The sequence below is a fragment of the Petaurus breviceps genome, unplaced genomic scaffold (assembly GCF_028583685.1).
Source record: "Petaurus breviceps papuanus isolate PSGF00001 unplaced genomic scaffold, PetGlider_PUasm1.0 181, whole genome shotgun sequence".
Lineage (NCBI taxonomy): Eukaryota > Metazoa > Chordata > Mammalia > Diprotodontia > Petauridae > Petaurus > Petaurus breviceps.
This window is the reverse complement of record NW_027185784.1, coordinates 20044554-20051659: the sequence shown is the minus strand read 5'-3', so window position 1 is coordinate 20051659 and position 7106 is coordinate 20044554. Positions and strand designations below refer to the sequence as shown.

Here is a 7106-nt window from a genome sequence, read left to right as displayed (position 1 = left end):
ACAGTTTTAGAAACTAAGCATAGACCAAAGTCTCACCCATAACAAGATAAAGTCAAAATGGATGTAAGATTTAGACAGATAATATAAGTAAATTAGAGGCATATGAAAAAAATGTAACTGTCAGCACTATGGATAAGGAATGAGTTTATAATCACAAAAGAGAGGATTTTATGAGAAATAAAATAGATAATTTTGATAACATGAAATTAAAAAGCTTTTTCTTAAATAGCACTAATACAGTCAAAACCAGAAGAAAAATAGAAAACTGGGGGGGGGGCAGAATTTGCAATATTACTATGATGAAAGTGTCATTTTTCAAATAGGGAACTTAGCCGAATTTATAAAAATAAGAGCCATTCCCCAGTTGATAAATGATCAAAGAATATAAACAAGTAATTTTCAGAAGAAATCAAAGCTATTGTTACATAAAAAAGATACTCTAAATCACTATTGAGTCAAGAAATGCATATTAAAATAACTCTGAAGTACCACTTCATTCCTATGAGACTGATTAACAACAAAAAAAGAAAATGACAAATGCTGGAGGTGATATGGAAAAGTTGGTACTCAAATGAACTCTTGGTGGAATTGCTAAGTAGTCCATCCATCCTGGAAAAGACTTTGTAACTATATTCAAACAATATCACTACTGCGACTGTATGCCAAAAGGATCAAAGAAAAAGTAAAAGGACCTATATATACACAAATATTTTTAGCAGCTCTTTTTGTGGTGGCAAAGAGTTGGAAACTAAGGGGATGCTCAACAGTTGGGGAATGGCTCAACAAGTTGTGGCATATCGTTGTGATAGAGTACTATTGTGCTATGAGAAATGATGAGGGGATTGTTTAAAAAATAAACATGGCAACACTTATATGAATTGGTTCAAAGTGAAATGAGCAGAACCAAGATATTATTATATACAATAAAAACAATATTGTAATGATGATCAACTGCATAAAACTTAGCTGCTCCGATCCAAAGGACTCATGGAAAAAAATGCTATCCACCTCCAGGTAGAGAACTGATAAAGTGTAAGTGCAAATTGAAGTTTAATTTTCTTCATTTTTCTTGGGCTTTTTTGTGATATGGTCAAAATCAAAATATTTTTTCATTATTTCACATGTCCAATTGATATCATATCACTTGCCTCCTTAGTGGGTAGGGGAAGTTTGTGAAGGAGGGAGAGATATATGTACTTAAATTAAAAAAAATACATTTAGGGGTAGCTAAGTGGCACAGTGATTAGAGCACCAGCCCTGGAGTCTGGAGGACCTGAGTTCAAATCCAGCCTCAGACACTTGAGAAACTTACTGTGTGACCTGGAGCAAGTCACTTATCCCCAACCGCCTTGCCTTCTGCCACCCAAAAATAAATAAATGTTAAACATAAATAAATAATAAATGTTAAAGAAGACATTTAGCCACAAAGGGGAGGACAGATGTTATAATTTCTTACCAGAGTTGCTGCTGTCCTCTGCTACCAATTTCTGGGAAAGAATTGCAATGTGGTTTCTTCATTGTCACAGAGAGGGTTTGACAATATTATCTTTAGAACTTTTTGCAGGTATCAGCAAAGTAGCTAGAGATTTAGACCTACAGTATATATAATGTAAATCTTGTGTTATAAATCCATTTGTGTGTTCTGCTGAAACCTATCAATCCCTTTTCAGAATATTTTAAATGCTGAAATAAAGTACATAGGGTTATAAAGGAAATGAACGACACTGGGTGTCCCAAAAGTCTTAGTACAATTTTATGCTTAAGCCTTTTTGAACATCCTGTGTTAAATACCATTATCACAATAATTTTTTTTTAAGTTGTATTGTGTTATAAAAAATGAGTACTTCATTTGATGGGCTTCATAATACCCTAGAGAGACATATAAAATGATGCTGAGGAGCACAGAACCAGGAGAACTTCATACACAATTACAGACACATCGAATCTGTGATGACTAACTTTGATAGATTGGGCTACTCTCAGCCGTGCAACACTATAAGACAACTCCAAAAGACTCATGATTGAAAGGGCTATCCATATCCAGAGAAAGAACTATACAGTCTCAATGCAGACTGAAGCAAACTACTTGCTCTCCCTCTTTGTTTTGTTTTGTTTCTTCTTTCTCATTCATTCTATTGGTTATAATTCTTTCTTTGCAACTTGACTAATGTTTAATGTAAAGGTATTTGTAGAACCTATATCGCATTGCATGCCACCATGGTGGGGGAAGAGGAATAGAGATGGAAGGGGAAAAAAATGGAACTCAAGGGGTTGTGGAACTGAATGTTGTAAACTAAAAGTAAATAAATAAATTTTTAAAAAATTTTAAAATAAAAAAATAGTTCATGGACCACTGATTATTCTTTTGTTAGACATTTTAAGTCTTCTCACAATAGTGATCAGATTTTCTTAAACTAAACTTTTATTTGACTTAAAGTTAGATAATTTGTTTCATTATTTTTCTTTTCCAGAGGGTCACTCACAGACCATGAAAAACACAGAGGACTAGTGAAGACTCAAAGCAATTATTAGATTTTATTATGAATCGTGTCACCTAGACTTTTCCCAAGACACTTTATTACAATTTACTGGAAAAGTCTTTCAATAGGGAAATGTAGAACCTCTCTAGCTAAGGACTATATAAGACTTGTCCCACTTTTCTTACCAACCCAATCACAAGACACTGCACATTCAAATATAAGACCTAAGAAGATGGATACATGTGTTGGTAGGAAGCACAAAATGGTACAAAAACCACAATCCTAGTAGTATTAACACTTATGATCTTTAAAAATATTGATGCTGACCTAAGAGCTAAAGGTTTTTGCATCAGAGCATTTCCTTCTATAGCTGATTTATCTAATCTCTGACTTTTATATTCTACGTCCCAAGATGCTATTGGAGTGGCTTTTTAAAAAATTTATATTTGTAAATAATAGTTTGAAAAACCCACCATTTTTTTCTTTAGATTCTGAATGCTCATGATTTCTGGAAAAGAGGGGATAAAGATAAAAGGAGTCATTGTCTATACAATGTCAGAGAACATACTAAGAATTATGGATTTTTCATTTAAATGAACTTTGGACATCATCTAATCCAAACCCAACACAAATCATGAATTTGTTCTATAAGATCACCAAAAAGTAGTTCCTCAGTCTCTTCTTAAAGACTTACATTGATGGGGAACTCACCAACTCTTGAGGGTACCCATTCCATTTTTGGCAGCTTCTATTTCCAGAGAATTATGTCTTATATTGAATTGAACCCTAACTTTTCTATAAATTCCATGCATTAAGTCTTAGTTCTGCCTTATGTGATCAAATAAGGCTCTTTAAATCCATCCTTCCAGGGGATATCCATTTTAAAAAAATGTAAGACTGATATTTAATATCACCATTATTCCTATCCAAGATTTTTCTAAAGGTTAAACAACTTTAGTTTTTCTATAGGCCTTTTCTGCAGGTCTTTTCTATAGGCAAACAACCTTTGCCAAGTAATCTGAGGATATGTTCTCAGATTTCTTTTTTTCTAAGCTTCAGTCTACACTCAGAGTTTATTAGGTCTCTCTAGAGGTTGCTAACATGTTCCATCATGTGTCCTTTGAAATTTTCTTGGATCACCATATTGCTGAGAATAGCTAAGTAATCATTCACAGTAGATGTACAATATTGCTGTTAATGTGTAAAATGTTCTGGTTCTGTTTACTTCAGTTTGCATCAGTTCATATATGTCTTTACAGGTATTTCCAAAACCACCCCTCTCATCATTTCTTATAGCACAATCATATTCAACCACATTCATATACTACCACTTGTTAATCTATTCCCCAATTGATGGGCATCCCCTCAATTTTCAATTCATTGTCACCACAAAAAGAACTGTTATTTTTTTGTTTTATTTTTTTCTTTTCTTTTTGGTCTTTATTAATTTGTTCATTTACTTTGAGTTTACAAGATTCACTTCTCCACTTCTTTGAGTTTCAAATTTTATTCCCCTCCTACATAGTGGCATACAATCAAGTATAGGATCTGCAGAAACTTTCACATTAGACATTGGTCAGGATATAAAGAAGGATTGTATTGGATGGAATGAACAATGGGAAAGAGGAAACAAAACTAGACAAGAAAAAGAAAGAGAGCAAGTAATTTGCTTCAATCTGCATTCAAACTCTGTTCTTTCTAGTTCTTTCTCTGGATGTAGACATCTCTCTCCATCATGAGTCTTTTGGAGTTGACTTATAGCCCTGCATTTTTGAGAAGAGTCCAGTCTATCAAAGTTAGTCATCATACATACATTGTATCTATAATTGTGTACAAATTTTTCCTGGTTCTGCTCTTTTCACTCAGCATCAGATTCTATAAGCCTCTCCAGGTAGATATGGAGTCTATCTGCTCTTCATTTCTTATGGCGCAAAAGTATTCCATTACTTTTATATACCATAACTCGTTTAGCCATTCCCCAATTGATGGGCATCCCCTTAATTTCCAATTCTTTGCCACCACAAAAAGAGCTGCTATAAATTATTTTTGTACATATGGGTCTTCCTCCCACTTCTATGATCTCTTTGGGATACAATCCTAGAAATGCTATTGCTGGATAAAAGTATATGAAATTACTGATAGCCCTTTGGGCATAGTTACAGATTGTTCTCCAGAAGGGTTGGATCAGTTCACAACTCCACCAGCAATGTATTAGTGTTCCAATTTTTCTACATACTCTCCAGCATTTATCATTTTCCAGTTTTGTCATCTTAGCCAATCTGACTGGTGAGATGTGGTACCTCAGAGTTGTTTTGATTTGCATTTCTATAATCAATAGTGATTTAGAGCATTTTTTCTTATGCTTATAGATATCTTTAATTTCTTCCTCTGAGAGCTGCCTGTTCATATCCTTTGACCATTTATCAATTGGGGAATGACTTGTATTCTCATAGATTTTTTTTTAATTTTCATGGTTTTATTGTATAATGAGGCATTGGAACATCTGAACATATCAAGATCTGGGCTGCACATGCAACTGCTGCTTTCTCCTGCGTTTCTTTGGATTACTAGAGCAACTTGTCAGTACATTAAAAAAAAGACAACCTTTTGCATTACTTAGTCTTTCTAAAGCATGCACTGGTACAACACAAACTTCTCCTGTCAGATGCAGCTAGTCTAATGTCCAAACATCATGCACAACACACTCAAATAGTGATGCCACTGCCACCACCGTGGTGTCCACCCACTGCAGCCTTGCAGGCTTGTGTATGATATTTGGAGTGTTCTGAGGGAGCTAGGGAGAGGAAGTGTGAATAATACCAGGAAGAAGAGAGATAAGGAAACAGCGTGGGTGCCTTGGGAAGAAGGGGCTCAGCCAAAGTTGTGCAGCGCTAGTCTGAACATGTTATTGGTGCACACCCAAGCATTGTTCATGTTCTTTAATAGAAATATCTGGTGGAATCCCATGATGGGGTCTTCATCAGCATTTAGCTGCCCCACCACCGTACTGAGTATACAGCTGTCAGGGGTGGGCTGGTGGTCCTGAGCTGTGATGCTGTGCTATATTTTCTGAAATGGAAAGCTAGACAATTTCTCCACAATGGCTTCTTTGCCTTGGAATTGCTGCCCTTCCCATGTAAGGCAAGATGCATCAATATATACTGCTGCTAATTGAGTTCTGTCATTATCAAATAACTGGTAGTAATTTTGCACAAAGCTGGATCCAATCTGCTCCCAAATTGGCTTGTCTCCCATTCTGGATCCTCACCTAGCAGCAGAAACTGTAAAATGAGGGGATTGAATTAGAAGATGGTTTCCTGGAATGAGAAGGTAGCCTCTTCTGGCTCTTAAGCTCTGTAATTAATACCGGGCTCCTGGGGTGACGCTGGGGTCCGAAGCCCGACTGACTAGCACGATGGCAGTGGTGGTGGCAGCAACTGAGCGCAGTCCCAGACCCATTCTTACAGATTTGACTCAATTCTCTGTATATTTTAGAAATGAGGTCTTTAACAGAGACATTGGTTGTAAAAATTCTTTCCCAATTTCCCATTTCCCTCTTAATCTTGGTTACATTGGCTTTGTTTGTACAGAAGCTTTTCAATTTCATGTAATCAAAGTTGCCCGTTTTGCATTTTATAATGCTCTCTAATTCTTGTTTGGTCATGAAGTCTTCCCTTCTCCATAAATCTGACAGGTAAATTTTCCTTGCTTTCCCAGATTGCTTATAGTATCATCCTTTATACCTAGATCATGCACCCATATAGAATTAATTTTGGTATACAGTGTTAGATAAGGTCTATGCCTAGTTTCTGCCATACTATATTCCAGTTTTCCCAGCAGTTTTTGTCAAATAGTGAGTTCTTATCCCAAAAACTGGGGTCTTTGAGTTTATCAAAGAATAGATTATTAAAGTCATTGACGGCTGAGTCTCATGTACCCAATCTGTTCCATTGATCCACTGCTCTATTCCTCATCCAGTACCAAGTAGTTTTGATGACTGCTGCTTTATAATACAAGATTGAAATCTGATATAGTGAGGCCACCTTCCTAGCACTTCTTTTCATTAATTCCCTTGATATTCTGGACCTTTTGTTCTTCCAAATGAATTTTGTTACTATTTTTCCTAGTTCTATAAAGTAATTTTTTGGTAAATTGATTGGTATGGCACTTTAATTTAATTTAATTTAATTTAGGTAAAATTGTCATTTTTATTATATTAGCTCAACTCAGCCATGAGCAATTGATATTTTTCCAGTTAGTTAGATCTGACTTTATTTGTGTGAAAAGTGTTTTGTAGTTGTGTTCATATGGGTCCTGGGTTTGTTTTGGCAGGTAGATTCCCAAATATTTTATAACATCTACAGTAACTTTAAATGGGATTTATCTTTCTATCGCTTGCTGTTGCATTTCATTAGAAATATACAGGAATGCTGAGGATTTATGTGGGTTTATTTTATATCCTGCAACTTTGCCAAATTTATTTATTGTCTCAAGTAGTTTTTTACTTGATTGTTTAGGATTCTCTAAATATGTCATCATATCATCTGCAAAGAGTGATGACTCGGTATCTTCTTTGCCTAATTTGATTCCTTTGATTTCTTTTTCTTCTCTAATTGCTACTGCTAA

The 7106-nt window shown here is 35.3% G+C and overlaps 1 pseudogene; it reads right to left on the bottom strand.

Moving 5' to 3' along the window:
- Positions 1–4934: 4934 nt before the first annotated feature.
- Positions 4935–6023, bottom strand: LOC138160468 (nuclear transport factor 2 pseudogene; annotated as a pseudogene).
- Positions 6024–7106: the final 1083 nt, after the last annotated feature.